This window comes from Perna viridis, chromosome 4 (assembly GCF_037379345.1).
Source record: "Perna viridis isolate PV_CMFRI_1.1 ecotype Kerala chromosome 4, ASM3737934v1, whole genome shotgun sequence".
In the NCBI taxonomy this organism is placed as follows: domain Eukaryota; kingdom Metazoa; phylum Mollusca; class Bivalvia; order Mytilida; family Mytilidae; genus Perna; species Perna viridis.
The window spans coordinates 32,735,626-32,753,971 of NC_142448.1; the positions used below are offsets into that span (position 1 = coordinate 32,735,626).

The 18,346-nt window shown below is 31.1% G+C and overlaps 1 long non-coding RNA gene across 1 annotated transcript in view; it reads right to left on the reverse strand.

Annotated features, from left to right (window-relative positions):
* Nucleotides 1-1,603: 1,603 nt before the first annotated feature.
* LOC148619797 (uncharacterized) overlaps nt 1,604-18,346 on the reverse strand; it is a 31,038-nt gene continuing 14,295 nt past the window's right edge. Inside the window, exons 2-4 of the long non-coding RNA XR_015921652.1 lie at nt 6,816-6,893; nt 1,954-2,039; nt 1,604-1,657 (exon numbers count right to left, since the gene is read on the reverse strand). This is a non-coding gene — a long non-coding RNA (uncharacterized LOC148619797). The remainder of the gene's footprint in view (nt 1,658-1,953; nt 2,040-6,815; nt 6,894-18,346) is intronic.

Consider the following 18,346-nt stretch of genomic DNA (forward strand, 5'->3'; position numbering starts at 1 on the left):
ATTTCTGACCAGTTAAGTCTCATTACTTTTGTCTTTGAAATATAAATGTATAAGATGAGGTTGTGTTATATTGATAAAAAACTTTAAAATTAAAATAACAAGATAAATTAGATGTAAGATCAAAATTGATAATAAAACAATGTTTGATTGTACTATGGTGTATGGTATTAATAATCGAATATACCTAAATCGAGGTCAACACGTGATTTTTTTTCTAATGCCAAATTTAGAGAGGAAATTGCTGACTTGGAAGTGTAATATTTGACAAATAATGTTTTGAACAAATAACCTCGTGCGTAATAAACGGAGAATAGGCATCTAAACTGTTTAACATTAAATTAGTCAGTATCATTTTGTTTACTTAGGAGATTGAAATTCATTTATCAAGTTTAAATTATAATTTCAGGAATAAGAATTTTTCTAGTACCTCGGATACCTAGTAATGTGTTCATGAGTATGGAACTATGACCTGAAATATTTTCATGATCTCATAATTATATGAACAGTTATATATTGTTGTCCTACCAGGGATTATGTTGGAAATTGCCATAAATTATCTCGATCTGCAGGTGTTCATTGAACCTTTTTTTTTTCGCTATAACCTTGGTTCCCCTGATTACTCCTTCAAGTTTTATTTTTTTAAATTTCAGATTTCACAATGAACTACATTAAATATGTAGGCGTTATTAATCTGCTAAAATTGTTCGCACCATGTTTTTTTTCCACTCATCAATCTTGACGTGCCTTTGATTTTATATTGTTATCTGTATATTTTGAAATTTAATGCCAAAGGTTCCTGTCATTTCTGTCCAACATACATTTGATGTCTCAAGTTAAAGTAGAAAGTTAACACTACTATCCTGCGTCCAAAAAGAACTTAAAACAATGGTTAATTGGCACAATTCTGTTTCAGCGAACCTTAAAACGTATGTATTGGTCATAAACAAACATAAACTTCTTTCTTGACCAGCATGGACAATATTCTTTACTTACAAAAGTTCCTCGCCCAACCCAAAATTTTAAATAATATGCACTCAGAAGACAGGGACGTGGCAGTTTGTTGTGAGTGTTTTAAATTAATTTGATATACGAAGCATTTTATATAAAAACAATATCTTTCTACCTTCGAGGGAATCGTTTAAAATTTGTAATATAGTTGTATATTGAATTCAAACTGGATTTTATCCAATTCCAGTGGTACATGTAATTCTAACTGTTTTACTTTAGAGTTAAAGTCTATAACAAAGAAGATGTTTTAATGTATTTCATATCTATACGTAACAGTCAATCTAATCATTTGTAGAAAACCTCATGTTCATACTCCCAGTTTTTAGTGAAGTCTGAGTTGCTTATTTACTTTTGTTACTTTGTATTATTTTAGTCCTTGTTGTGTTTTTCAGTTTTTGATGTCTTGTCTTTGTCCCTGGATTACGTTCTTTTAATTTCCGCTAGAATCTTGGTTCCCTTGATTACTCTTTCAGTTACTTTTCAGAGTCATTGATATGTTGTGTAGGGAAAAAATTGAAAAATGTATAACGGATTTGTTCATATTCGTATCGAACATTTTAATATGGAAGGAAAAAGAAAACAGAAATAAGAGAGGTAATCGTTTCATTCTTTATTTAACTATACATTCTGTTTTCACTTCTAAAACGTCCTAAAATAAAGACAAAAAAACATAATTGATCATTGACCTAGTACAAATATTTTTTTGCAACTAACTGATACTTTTAGTATTGATTAATTAAAATTGGTAACGTTTGTATTTGTGTAACAAAAATGTTACTTCATGTATATAAAAAGTTGGGAATACCGTAATGGAACTGCAAAATTTCCCAAGTTTCATATTATTCCTTAAGTTAGGCAAAATGTCCATTAAATTTACAAAGTTTATAATGAAAAAGAACATTCCGACTCATCCACAATGAAATATCACGTAAAATTAATAAATACCTTCATGTCTGCAGTGAAACGAGATACTCAGTTGGAAGCCAAGTTATTCAGTTGACATGTAGTACCATCGAAACTCATTTTCAAGTCTGCAATTAAAAATGAGAGGTGTGTTTCATATCAGAAAAAGAATTGTGATATGGTTAATGCAAAAGTAGTCCTTAAACTGTGATATTAGGTTTTTTCTTTCGTTTTGCTTTTTGAGGAAAAGCGGAAGTATTTTGCCTTTTATTTTATAAACACTCAATCTTGAATAAATTTCACCATGCTCGTCTGTAAATGAATCTGCATGCAAAAACAACTATTTTAGCATTTTTTCTAAACGCGCACTGAATTGACACGTGAAAGATATAAGAAAGCTAACGATATTATAACCAAACCTTAACATACTCATGTGTTTGATTATTATCATGGTTAGTCTATACTTTATCCATAATTTTGCTTAAATATACTTTATTTTTGCGAGAGAGTATCGTTATATATTTCTAACATGGTGTTCCTAATAAAGTGTCAGTCTCTGTAAGAATCAGGCAGTGTGTGAAACATGGTATGAAATAATCCACCACTATTTGACTATTTGTACAATCAGAAAGTAGGAGGAGATCAATTCTGAGAAAATCCAGTGATATATATGTTTTTTTTTTCAAATAGAGAAAGCATCATTGAGTGAAATTATATTGTCAAATCGGTAGGGCTTTAGCTTGCATGTTTCTATTTTTTCCCATTTTGCCTGATACAAATACTTACACTTATTAATATTGCATCAAAAACGCTCTTGCTTCTTGTAATGAAAATGGAAAGTATATGATGTTATTTATAGAAATAGAACCTTATATAACCAACGACCTTTAGCTTTGTTTTATTTGAAAGGGAGCAATGTTTAGCATGTAAAATGCACAAATATCTCTTTTTTATTTTCTAAAAACCATGGTTCAATTAGTCTTTCAAGAAAAGTACCTCTAATAGAAGCTTTCTATTAAAAAGCGATTCTATTAAGTTTAGTTCGTTTTGCTAATTGGGTAAAAAGTTCATTACTTATCCGTTTGCTTTAAATAATACTAACTGAGTAATATTATGAAAAAGTGAACGTTTGAGGATGGCTACTTCCTGACTCATTCTACGACTTGGCTTTCAGTAAAAAAAAAACGTTACCAATGTAGTCTAAAAATAGCAGACAGAACATTTATTAGCTTTCTGCTTTAGGTTCTGTTAGTACCTGATTTATAGTTCTAATAACAACAAAACATTATAAATGAAGGCTAAGCATGGCAACACGCATGTGACAATTCAACACTCTTTTTATCTGGTAAGTGAAACAGGGTGATTTATTCCTTTCATCTTGATTCAGCAGATTTTCACCCTGCCATAAAACAACGTTAGACAAATCCCAGCCAGAGGTTTGTGACAGTAATCACAATTAAATAATTCTACACTTTTAACTATGCCTTAGTTTATGCCAATACCAATCTCAGCCTTAATCCCTAGAAAGGCAAACTTTCAAATATTCTAAAATTTATTTTGGCCGAGAACACTTAAAGGAAACGCGCTAGTAACCTTTAAATTTAAAGTTACTCTGAAATTAAAATTGAACAGTTTGAAAGTGACATGTTGTGAGATTCTGCCTACCTACTGGTAAACAAACATTTCTCGTTTGTTTTCCTCAACGGATGGATCTTAAAAGAGGAAAAGTAGGTAGTTGTCTAGATTTGGAAAGTGCAAAATCATGTCCTAACTACTAAGGTATTTTTAGTTTCTAGAAGAAAAAAGTTTGATAGTGTACAGTTCAAGAGGAGATTGTGCATTGCTCATGGGTTAATGGTAAATGGCCAATTTTAAACAGCGTAGGGATTTTGACTGTGTTTCTTTTGTTAAAAGGACTTTGATTGGTCAGAGATTGCATTTTTTAAATAAATGCTTTTAATAAGTAACTGCTCAAAAATATGTTTTTGTTGGTTAGTTAATTTGAGGTAAAAAATTAAAAAAGACATTTTCATGAATTATTTAGAGAGGGGAATTTTCTTTGAGCAATTAATTGATGGTTAATGGTGTGCATTGAAAAGTGGTTTTATCAATGAGCTGTATGCTGATTTAAAGAAATAAAATTAAAATAATCAAAATGTTAATTGATGATAATCCGCAATAAATAACTAGACACATGAATTCATGACAATGCCTTTAAAAGTGATTTAAATTTATGTAAATTTAGATAAGTTGAAGTCACAGCAGAGATCACTCCACCAAAATTGTTTATGACAAGTTACATATATTTAATAAAAAATGGCAAAAAAAACAAAAAAACAACAACAATAAAAAAATAAATAAATAAAATAAATGCAAAATTTCTAAAACCAATATGCAATTTGAACATGAATAATTAACTTGGTTACTGTCATCTTTACTCATCCAGGGGTTAGTTTTCCAATAAAAAAAAATAAATACAACAAATTTATTCAATTCTAGATATGACGGCACGTGTAACAAAAAAGCTGTAGGAATGCAATAACATATTAAAAGCGTTATATTCAGCTTCGACTACATCGATGGTTCTTTTTCACTTGACCAATACACATTAATGGTAAATAGGCTAGATGAACCAGGGTGAGGGTTATGATTGTGATTTCTATTGATTTCCGCTAGAATTCTGTTTCCCTTGATAACTCTTTGACATTAAGTTCCTTGTTTTCAATAGTGTTGTTAGTTTCACAGTGAACTCTCACCATATCAATAAAGAACACCAGCAAGACAGTGCAAAGAATGTTTACAACCTTGTAGTCTTTTCCTTATCTTTGGTTTCATTTCTATGAATTAGTTTTCACCAAATATTAAGTAAAGTGCTCTTTGCTCTTCCCTTCGACTAGATTTAATTATATACTTCATGATCTTGAACAGTCTTTCTTCCTAGCTACTTAAAAAACAATGTATATTGAAAAAAGGTACATTGGAGTTTCAAGAATATTTTGTTGTATAACAAAAAAAGTATATTCTGAATTTGACATAACCCAAGTTTTAAAAAAGCTATGTTAATTCTGCGTCTTAAAATTGTGTATTTAAATTTTCATACAGCTTTAGCCTGGTAACATTTAAATCCTGTGTTGTCCTTTGTTGCATATGCATGTATTAATGCATATGATCTCCAAATTAAAGGAATGCTCCGCGATATAAACCCCATTCGAGTGTGCCTTTATTCCTTGTTTATGGTTCTGTTAAAATTTTAGGATTTAGTAAATCGCAGTATTATCCTCTATTTGTATGACTTTTAGTCCCAAGAAATGCATCATAATCTAGGCGATCACAGCCGCGAGGCTTTATAGGTCTCAGAAACTTCAAAGAGCAGGATCATACTAAACACCTAGTTCTTATTTCGTGACATATTACTTAAGCCTGTTTATGAATAGATCAAGCATCATATACAAAACAAAGATTTTGGTTATAAGTCACATCAAATATTTAATAGTGGGAAATATGACAATAATTTTCACCACATCATAAGCATTCAGATAAGGAGTTTTCAACCTTTGGAACATTTCATTTACAAACAAAGGATTTTCTCTATTTGAATTAGAAAGAATTTAAACTTTATCATTAGCAAAGCAATTTAAGGAAATGTTAGATTATTCAAGTATTACATTATGATCCAATGCGCTTTGGTATAATTATTCCTCATTAAGGTTTATATTCTATGCCTTTAATATATTTCATTTAAGAATAAGTCACAAACTGCAAGAGTGAACACGAACTGTACGAGTAGTAACGTAATGGAACATTGTAAAATGTTCTTTATTGACGTTGAAATTTTATATTTTTGGCAACCCATTATAACGCAGTACATATACAAGGTTTTGAGAAAGCTATGACATCTGCGACTTTCGATTAAGGTTAGACAGTGTATTATATTTTCGTCTTTATGAATAAGAAACATCAATGAAAGTTAGATAAGCCACTAGGTAACGGGACAGTGGGAATTGAAAGGGGCGGTGGAAAAATGTATGGTATATATTTTATTCAATATCTTGATAAATGTTATCATTCAAGCAAAAAAACCTATAAATTATTTCTAATTTTGAATATTGTTGTTTTTCATCAATTATAATAATTGAATAATTTACTGAGAGTAGGCAACTGGGAATGGTGTCATTAGATTTGTGTCGTGTTCTTATTAATGCAAGTTTCATATAATTACTGAAGCTTGTTCTTTATCAGATATGTTCAGGGATACCCTTTTGTTAAATAAACCAAAATTTTCTCAAACGTTTTTCTTTCTATTTGTTCCAGACCATGTTGGTATTTTTGACAGTATGTGCATAGTCTGGACTATTTGCGTTCACCTTCATGGTCGGACTATACTGGTACGGTCGAGGCCAATAATTTGAGCCCAACAAACGTCTAGCCCACCTGCAGGTATTTTTAACATTTTTTACATTAAATTTATTCTTATTTGAAATATTTATGCAAACCGGTGAATTCAGTCAATACCAATAGATTTTATAGATTGATAGGAAAAGTATGATTTTATACGCAATTTGAATGTGCGAGGAAAACATATTATGAAAATGAATGTATCGGCGCGTTTTTTGCAAGGTAAGTGTACTTTGTAACATCACCATAATGAAACTATATCTGACAAAAAAAACTTTTTTTCAACATGCACCGAATTTGTTCTAGTATACCACGAATTCCAATTCTGATCCATACATTTATATCGATTTCCAAGAGAACAACATATGGTGAATCAAAATGTACAAAATTAAAATTATAAATACCATACATAAGAAATATTTTAAACAATCAAACAATGTTAGTTCATATACCTACATAAAATTTTAAAAAATCTTTGAACCAAAACTTAAAACAAATTAAAAACAAACCTTATCATGTCTGAATTTTTGCTTTAGATCTTTATTTCTCTGTTGACATCAGTTTGTCTTCTATTTTATATTAAAATACTGAAAAACAATGAAATGGTTTTTAATAATCAATAAAAAACTAAAGGAAAAACTGACAATCGGTTATAAACGAAACATTTAAATTCTGTCAGAGTTGTCTTTCTTTGTGTATCTTTGTTCCGATAATTTTCTTGTAAATTTTAAACAGATATTTACTGCTTTGTTTCATTGTTTGTTGTTGTTGTTGTTGCTATGCTGTTTGTTGTTATTGGTGATTATTATTATTATTATTATTATTATTATTATTATTATTATTATTGTATGAAAACTGTATGAATTTAGGAAAAATTGAGGGAAAATTGACTTGCATTTTGGAAGAGGGAATATTTTTTGGCTAAAAAAATCACGAATACCAAAAATAAACGATTAAATGTAAATGCAAAAAAAAATATAACAATAAGATTATTAGCAACAAACAAATACAAATCAAACCTACTTACAAAACTTGTAAATGTAGCATAAACGAGTATATTTTAACAATAATAAATTTTCATTCTCAAGAAAAATAAAGTGGATGTTATAATAAACATATTCATGCTTATTATCATATGCTCTTATTAATGAAAAACTGGTACCCCTTCTTCCCCTAGGTGTATTTTGACCATTTTGGAAGTCAATATCCGATATAAGCTTTTTATATGCTAATAATTCGAAAGCGGATTGGTACTCAATAAATATACTTTCAGCATTAATATCGGTAGTAGAAATCATAAACGGAGCTGCAATCATTTCAGTGCTGGGTTTGGCTTGAACGTTCTATTTTTTTTTACTACTTCTTGCATACTTTTGAATCTTGTTTTTTAAGCTTTTGGTACTAATGCAGCTGCTGCTGGTAGGTACTAATTGAAACATGTGTACAGCATTCAAAATTTGCAATATCTATATGGCTGGAAATTTTGAATTTCGATTACCTAATTTACCAGGCGAATCAAGTACAAAATTCATGGTAAAAGATGCGAAGCATTCTTATATTCAGCTGTAATAACATTACTATGTGAAAACATTTCATTGTAGAAATATCTGGATATACTTCAAGAGCTTTGTTTTGAAATAAAGCTTTAAAGAAATAGACCTCTTGTTTGCCCACATGCATATTTTTGACACTGCAATTTTCAAATGTGAATCGTTCCAATTTCTCTTGTGTTGTTTTTCACCTTATTGGTCCAAATTGTTCTCTCTCTATCGAATCTGTCAACGGTTACTTGGGTGAAATAAAAATCGTGTGCCTGAAATTGGTTCGTCCGTCAAAGTTTCGTTTTACAAATGATGATATGGAGGGAAATAAATGCTTTGCAAGTTTACCCCATTCTTTGGTTGTTAGTAAAGACACTTTCATGTTGGCGGCGTTGGTTTTCAATAACCCCATTACCTCGGAAAGTAGCATCGTTTATTCAGTGAAATGTTACACTCTTAGGCTCACATTAAAAGATAGGAGAAAATCCCATTGTATTCAAGCTGGAAGCTAGTTTGTAAACATAGCTTAGTTCAAGAGTCGTGAAGTGACCGATTCAATACTTTGCGTTAAAATTTCTTTACTTTTGCACGAATGGAATCTGATAACGGCAACTGATAAGACCCAGCTCTAAAGATACGCTGGCTTCTCATAGGGCGATTAATCTTTTCGCATATGTAATCGAAATCAATTATACAGCTTTCAAAAGCAAACAAATCCATCTTATTATGTGCTAGTGTACAACTGTAAGTATTTATCTAAATCTTAAAAATGTGTTTAGAGCATTAATTACCAAATGTATAGGATAGATATATAAACAAACCACATTGGCTGCATTAACGAAGTTGTAACCAAGTCTAACGCTCGGTAACAACGGAAATCTAAATCCAGTCTCTAAATCACATAGACTTTCTTTAATTGTTATTTAATTAACATTGTTGCACGTTGGTGGTATTTACTGTCTGTGTTTCTTTTTTCATTTGTTCCGTTTTTTTTTTGTTTTTGTTTTTGTTTTTGTTTTTTTTTTGTTTTGTTTTTTTTTTATTTTTTTGTCTTGAATTTTATTACTTATCATTGCATGTAATTTCAACTTAGTAAAATTAGATATAAAAATGGAATTGAAATGGAAGTTTTCAATCATATTGTCGTATACTTGTAATTGCTACTTATTATTCCAAAGGAAAAGAAATCAACTAAAATTTATTTTATATTTGCAAAAATTTATAAGGTATTGAAGTGTAAAATACAACAAAAAGGGGGGAATTATGCGAAGTAGGGGGCTGAAGATTTTTTTATATAAGATCCTGTTTTCATGAAAAAAATATGACTAGACAAATATCAGGAAGCTATTTTATTTTCAGATTTTACAAAGTACATATACAAAAAAAGGTTATCTAAGTACCAGAAAAAGTAACGTTCTTTTTTCAAAGCTGAGACACTATCAAAATAAATAAGCAATCCATTCCAAATAACTTTATTTTAATAATTTTATCCCTGTACCAAAATTGCCTTCTTTTCGTATCCATCTTAATCCTCGTATTATGGTTTGTGGGGTGTATGATGCGTGCGGTTTTGCATACTTTTGTTCCATTGAGGTTTAAAAAAGGTAATACCGGAAATTCTTGCAAATGTTGACATATTCCTGCATTATTCACTACAGCAAGCATTCTCACTTGTTATTCATTTTACAATTATATGTACTTTTCATTCAATATATTTTTTTGTTTGTGTTAGTCATTTCCATTATTTTTTTAATTTAATGGTAAAATCGATTTTTTTTATTAGTGGATAAACTTGAATGAGTTCTGAACCGTATAGCTTTTGTGTTTTGCAATTCATTGTTCGTGAAAAATACAATTTTCGAAGAGACCCAATTACTTGTATCACCAAAAGTCATACAAAGGAAGTGATTCGAGTATTTATGAAATAAAAGGCAAAAGATTATATATATCTTTAACACGATAAATATAACACGATAAACAGCGTGTACAAAAAAAAATAATAATAAAAACAAAAAACAAAGCAAAAACAAAATAAAAAAAAATTAATAAAGAGAGAAGAAACTGAAAAACAGGTTTTTTTTCAATTTTCCATCATAAGAACGTAGATGAAGGCTACAAATTATGTCAACAATCAAACAAAAAAGCTTAATAACAAAATGCTTAATGCCAAATTCAACTTACGTGAATGTAAAAATAAACAATACACACATCAGAAACAATACAACATGAGAACCAACTTACCGAAATGGAAAGAGAACAACATTACCCTTCTGCACTTGTTATTTAAAAAAAAAACAGGTGTGGAAGAAGGAACGTCGAAATGTAGTAATTTACTCCATATGAAATATCAAAATTGACATTTTAAAATGAAAAGTTTAACAAATGTTAACTTTTAATAATAAATTTGCATAAAATAGTATGCAAATGAATGGTTTCATAGAAAACATTTTTCTCATAAAATTCTTATCTCTGGTAACTTTTACAGCTTAACAGATATAACATCTGATATAAATGTGGACGACTTTTTCCATCTTCAGATTGTTACGGCTCAAAAGGATCATAAGGTCTTACTCTCAAATATTTTGCGATCAAATGCTTATCAGATTTGATTTCGCACATAAAAAAAAACAAATAAATTTACATAGAAAATATCTTTTATAGTTTCTTCATCATGTTTATTTTTTGTGTGTGTTCATTTGTGAGAGAAGTATTCGTTAGAAAATTCTACCTGGAACAGAAATTGCAATATATTTCGTAACGATATATAACTTAAATTGGTCTATAAATGGAATACGATCGCGAGAAATAACTTTATTCATCCATTGTAATATACATAAAAAAATTATATGATTAACTGTACTTAACCAATTTTCTAGAATAGTTAAACTATAAAATGTAAAGCTAGTTAATCCGATGGGATTAACACATTACGTTTAAATATTCCAGGTGCTCATAAGATAAACCTGAAACTACCTGTTTTGATAAGTATGGTAAATCATTTGTTAGAAGAAAAATGGTAGCTAGTTTCCATTCCCAAACATAATTTAAACTGTGTATACAATAGCCAGGGGGCATTTAGATATGCTTCACAAAGAAAATCAAAACACCAGTCTTACAAACAGTCAAGACAAACTCCATAAGATAATTAAATCGTACAGGGAATATATACAAAATATTCAATAGATAAGTCTGATATCTTCATATAAATGTTCAGAAAAAGATGACTAGTGACAGGTGAATACGCATCGCATAAGCGAAAGGAAAAAAATATTATTTAAATAGTAAAATATACTCAGTTAATTCAATTGATATTCACGTGAAATTTAGTCAAGTTTACAATAAATGTTCAGATAATATTGATGTTACAGGAAATTAAACAAGCAATTTCTTTATTAAATATACATAAAAAGGCAGGTATAAAAAGGCAGATTATCAAATTGGTTATTAATTTGTTATTTTAGGACAAGACCGTTTGTTCTATGGGCCGTGCCCTGTTAACTACTAACCCGATACCTCGAATAAGATTTATGTTAAAATATGGTTCCTCACCGAAGTAACAGTCCTCAATAAAGCATTTTGATCAAATATATACACCCCTTTCTCAAACCCGATTCAAACTTTTCGGTCACGTCTCTACTGTATACCACAGGTAGTGGATATTGATAGTTGCCTGATGAGACTCCATTTACAAGAAAATTAGAATTTGCAAGAAATTGAATCCAAAACCGTCTACACTCTATGAGGTGAAGGTACCATTAAATAACGGAAGATGGTTAAAATGTAAGCAGTTTAAAATCAAAATAAAAAATATATTTTCATAAGCTAACATTTTGGTTTATAAGCATTAAAATTAATAACATAGAGTATTCGTAATAGTTTACCTTTGACAAAAAAAAACCAATCTTTTAAATGAAAAAAAAATGAAATGTTTGGTTAAATTGTTTAAAAGTTATAATAGAGGGAATAAAGAAATAGGAGTATAAACTAAGCTATATGTTTCTGCTTTTCTTATTTTGTTATGGCATAAAACGTTTGATGTTGTTTTATTATATAACAACAAACTTCATATGTTCTTGTCCTGTAGTAGTTTAGTTGAATTAAAATCCATAAATATCAAAAACTTTTTGTTTTTCTTTTAAGTTTGTGTATGATTTTATTACCGTTTACGTAAACCCAGTGAAAAAAAATTTATAAAAAGCACCAAGGAACCTCCTGCGATAGTTGACAAGATCGGGTAATAGATACATTTCAAGATAAATATTCTCATGGCTATCATAACTATTCCTTCAACTTTCGACAGTATTGCAACATCAAAGACGTTTAAAGCAAACAAGTTTTCAGAAAAGCTTGGAGATGACATTGCAAAAATGACAGCAACTGACAAAGTGGAAAGGATGTCATAAACTGGTTCTACAAACGCAACTGTCGAAATCAAACAATTTCTCCCCCTGCAAAGTGTGCAAGAAACTGAAAATATAAATGATCAAAGGAATCGTCGTTTACAAATTATCATAACTTGTTTTGGTATTAAAATAAAGAGAAAAAAGGCCAAGAAAGGACACTCATCGTATTAGATATAATCCTTGTACGTCAATGAATTATAACAGTTACGGTGAATTATCATATCAAAAATGTATTGAAAGATTGGCAGAGCAAACAATGCGTACCCCATGGTGTAGAATGTGGCAATTATTGGTATAAATATACGTGTCTATAGTATTCATTGTAATTTCAATGATAATATATATATATACATCACGCATGATACGTTAAAGTAAGTTGCAATGTCAGTGTATTTATTTTTGGTTCTGAATGACCATGATCATAAAATATTTCAAGTTTTATTCAAGGCTTAATAAAAACAGTAGATCTATATATTAATACAAAAAATAATCGTTCTGACAAGACAAACTTTAGAAAACAGTCCCGGATATATGAATTAAGCAGCCACATAAAAAAAGGGAAAAAGGTAAACGTAACTACAAGAAAGTCGTACTCAATAAGTACTAAACTAACTGTATGTCAATATATGTACCTACACAACGACATACAGCTATCTATACACTTTTATCGAAACTGGTTCCCACCAACAAAAAACATAATTAAATAGTATTGGAAGCTTAATTGTGGCTGCATAAATTCGATCTGTGTCGACTTTTTTTTTAACAATAGCGTCTTGTCCAGCAGATTTGCCGGTCAATCAGTTATTTATTATTACTTTATTTACACATAAGCAGAAGAAATGTTTCACAATTAATCTACAATGAGCACTAAGGAGGTTGTCATGTTTAAGTGTTAAATTTCACGTTACATCACGGCATCTTCTTAAGAATAGTATAGTGTATGAACTGCTTCAATAGCAAGTACATTGTCTCAATAACTTGAATCAATCAAGATGCACTCGATGAATTACGATGTGTGCATATAATACATTATTCGTGCTAAAACGTGTAAAATACAACGAAAGACATAGCTACATACATATATAGATAATAATTCAACAACAGTTCTTATCTTACATGCCTTGGTCACCTTTATCTGTTATTTTTAAAACATAAGTGAAAGAAGGAGGTCCTAGAATTTATTACATTCAAAAGCCTGGGAAAAAAACAAGTACTTTACTCATATTAGGCCATGAACTTACTTTCCCGCCAAACTGGTATCATAAAATGAATTGCATTCCATTAAGCTTAACTCATATGCTAACCAGAAAGCCAGATGTGAATTGTACAAGAAAAACCTATCTTAGATATGTAATTATACTATTTGTGTACATTCAGATTTACAAACACTAGATATTGCCCTTAACATATTCGTCATCGACACAAATGTGATATAATTCGTAAAATATTTGATAACTAAAGCACTAGCCACTGATCCCCAGCAACAGATGGTTGCGGTTCGATAAGGTTCCGAATGAAAAATAGTCAAATCACACAAGGGGCCATTTCTCGCGAGATATGTTATTGAACGTAAATGGAAAATAATTTGACGAATTGATTTAAACTTAGAGATAAATTATTTGTTAATCAAACTTTTGTAGCTAGTTCGTTTTGATTTGTGAATGGTGGGTCAGTAAAAAGAAGATTGCAAGATCATTTTTTCCATTTCACCTGAGCGCTTATCAGGCGTTAAATTACAATTTGACAGTCTGTCTCTTCAACGTTTTCAAAGCTTTTTAAAGAATACGATTTACTACTCGTACGAAACTAACTATACATATTGTAAGAAATTCCGTAGCGATACCAGTTATCGAACATTACATTATTAGAGCATGAGTCAGGATTACCCCTGTGAATTTTTGCAAAACACAGGAGCCGTTTTCTTTAATAAGCGACGCAATAAACAAAGTTGATAATGTTGTTGATTCTATAATAACTTCGTACTATATCATATACATTGGGGAATCGTATCGTTTCCGAAACTACTTATGAACCGTTTATATCTTCTTATTTACATGTATATCATATTTTATTGTGACGTCATTTTTTTTCTCTTTTTTGTTTTGTATCAAATAAATAGTATCAAATAATGAAGGCATGTTTTTGAAGCAGTGCTTTATATGTCCTCATATGAGCAAGATATGTTATTTTCCAAAAACTAACTTGTATTTGAGGATTGTATTTAATACTTGCTCGCATAACTTGGTCAAAAAAATTTGAAAAAAACAATCCATAAATACATCACAAAATCGAACGTAAGAAACGATCTTCGAAAGTCTAAAAAGGGACCATGCATTTACTATACTTTTCGTAAAGCAGTACATCTGATGTTTTCTTTTCAGTCATGGCTTATGAGTCTAAAATGGCCGCATCATCTTCAGCTCTTTGATGGTATCAATTTGTCAAAGATTTTGTAATTAAAGAATTTTCAGTTTTGACAAAGTCGATTACAAAAATTTAAATTGAATTGAAGTTAAGGAAGGAAATCGCTCTAAGCCATACGGCTTCTGACCCTCCCAAAGACTAACAGTACAAACATAGCCGTTCCAGTTCCTGTAAGTTTGTGACAGATGATCCTAAATATTGCAAATTAATTACCGTTCAGGTTAAGATGAGTTCGAATGCAACTACGACACTTACTGCCACCAAAAGACACATATGATATTAACGTTAAAAACAACCGGAAAAAGACAGCTCTTACGGTCTGCTTTCTCCATAAAACACGAAGTGCAACATGGAGTTCGCCATTCACATAGTGATCGTCGGCTGTTTACTTTTGAAACATTTGACGGAAAGATCACTTCAAATCCTATAGTCTGCAGGAGACGAATAACTTTTAAGACAAATTTTATCTCTTGAACTATATTACACGTGCATCATATATTTATATATATATATACGCATTTCAGAACATTTATCATCCGGATTACAATAGTATCATGAATTGAGCAGCTCATAATTGATGGCATCAATTTAAATCTGGTTTTAAATCAGTCTGATATATTCTGTCGTACTAGTTCATGTTAAAGATCTTAAACCCTCGAGACATATGATATACACAGTCAGAGAACAAGGTTAAAGCTACTGACAATATCTTTCACACGCATACGAAAGGCGTTGGACGTAATAAGAGTTTTAAGACCCATTCTTGACCTTTTTATCATTAACGTATTAAAAGAAAATCCACAAACACACAGATTCACAAACGCGTTAATCTTTTAAAAGTGGGTAAGTGTGGATGGAACTAAACTATTCCGGTTAAACACTAAATTGGTAGTCGACCTATGCTTACTTACTTTTAATAACCCGAGAGGAGTTGTACCGGATGAATTAGTAGGGCTGTTGATTTTGGTGAACACTTGGGAAATTAAAAATTAATTCAATGAATTTTACAAATCATCTTGAAACAAATTTAAATGAGACCTGTAGCAAAAAAGAAAAGACATCAACGGAGGTTTTTGAAAATGTTCGGGAAGCTAAAGATATTTTCACTATTGCGTTATCTTAGTTTCTGGGGGGGGTTCAGGCTGTTCATTTATCTGTTCTTATTGTTTGTGCTGATAGTTTTTTTGCTCTCTGCAATCTTAAAACTTCTCCGTCGTTTGACTATTTATATTTTAATCTTGTTGACATGATTTTTTTCTCTTCCGAATTCCGCTGTTTGAAATCCAGATTTTACCGTTACGATTCTGTTTTTAATCGATTTTTTGCCAACCTCCACTTTTTGTCATTATTTAATAATAATTAAAGATAACAATTTTAAAATGTATTGTGTAATGCTATATGTACAAGTAATCCAGCATCAATTTCCAGTGTCATACAATCATATGAATCATGAGACTCGATTTCCTTAAAGTTAACAAAAAGACACAATGATTACAAATATAAAATTGTACAAAATAACAGTCAACTGGAATAAATGTGCATGTAATTCTATTCAAATGAAACTCTAATTGCTCCAAGTACCCAATTTATTACATTTATAAGATGCTGAGAAATATACACCATCATATAGAAAGAAAAATCAAAGACTGAAGTCTTCAAAGTCGCTAATCGTCAAATATTCTTTGCCATCGAATTTTGCTTACATTCAACACGAATGCGATATGCTCTAAAATCGAATGACTTCCGCTAGAATCTTGGTTTCCTTAATATGATTGCGTACCATTTTGTAACCGTTGTGACCTGAATGTTTTTAATCAAAACAACTGGTTACCCGTAACCAGATTAAACAACAGGCAGTGGCTATATATAGATATCGGGGTCCTGATAATGTATATGACCTATATTGTCAATTGTAAGGAGCCCCTATGTTTGAATCGGAAACTGGGTAATATCACATAAAATAAATGCTAACCGATCATTTCATCTTTTATTGTAAACTTCCCGTTGTCATACAAGTAAAAAAACACACATAGACATGTGCATGATATATTTTAAAAGAGGTACATTATAGCGATCTTTGGGTCGCTTATTGAAGAGGGAACCAGATTAGGAACCAGATTAAACAACTGGCAATGAATATTCATAGATGTCGGGGACCTGTTAATGTATATGACCTATATAGTCTTGTAATGAGCCCCTGTGCCTGAATCGGAAAATGGATAATGATAATGTTCAACACTAATCGATCATTTCCAGTGAACTTCCCGTTCTCATACAAGCAAGAAACACACGTATAACACACGTGTATGTTATATATATTTAAGAGGTATATTTTTTTTTATTTCGTATGAAGTATGACGCTATGGCGGTAAACGCGGCACAGATCTGCAGCATAACGTGGAGTATAGATATATGATTATGTAAATCATATGCGAATATAAAGTACTGAAATAACGAGTGCAAGATGTCTTTACCAGTATAAGCACACAAAGTCAAGTTTATCCCTGTCAAGTTTATCCTTATTTGTCCTCAATAATTAACCAAAATGGAAATAGAATATATTGGTTTGTTCACAAACTAGTATTCTCAAGAAACCACCCGCCCCGTGCAGGTCCGGGTGTTGAAAGAATAGGCCTTCAGCAGCGCTAAGCTTGTCGTAAAAGGAGACTAAATAGTGCTCAGAACACTAGCCGGAGGCTAGGGCGCTCTGCCCACAGAGCAACTGGGATGTGTGCCCCAGGTGGTGGAATGGGGTACCCCGGGCGTCTTACATACTGGGGTTGTCAGGCTATAATACGGAAAACCTGACCGCAAACCATAGCGGTGCACTTGTTGGGAAAGATGCTACGTTCCTCCCTACTGTGGTATTCTCCCGGAGTAGGAACCATAGGGCTCCGCCACAGGAGGCCAAATTGCCCGACCCTACCCACCTCTCCCTATTTCCAGTGGCAATCAAAATTTGTCGACCTCATTGCCCTTGTGTTCCATCCCTTTTTCATTTCATCATCATTTCATGTTCATTTTATCATCAGTTTCATGTCCATAGTCTGAATATAGCTGAAATATTGCTGCTCGGACGTTAAACCCCAACAAATAAACAAACAAAAACAATCAAGAAACCACCCACTTACATACAAAAATATAAACCATGTGGGCTTCAGTATAAAAACAAGAAAAAATATTTTGTTATAATTTTGTGAATAGTAAAGTATGCATGTTGTTTACACTTTTTCTTTCATCCTTTTATCCCCAAAAAACACAAACAAGAAAAAAAACATCAAACGAATTGATGACGGAAAAGATGTCCCTATTCTAACTGGAATTCTGTATTCATGCCAGAGCACTATTTGGGTTGTTTGATTGGTTATAATTCCACAGGTGTATTTCACACCTAGATTCGAAGTAATTATCCCTTATTAATCAACTGAAGCAGGATAAAACCCGTTTAAAGTCAAAACTGTGTATCAAAACGCCCTCTTTAAATGGCAATCTGTTACTCACCTTTAAACTGTGCTAAGAAAGTTCAATATTTTTTTTTTGCTTAAAGTACTAAAGGGTTTAGATTATTATGCTGAATATAACATTTCATCGTTTTTCAAAAACAAAGTGCATTGTACTATTTTTTTCTCAAGATAACTTAAAATATTGTTAATGTCGGTACGGTCGGTTCCG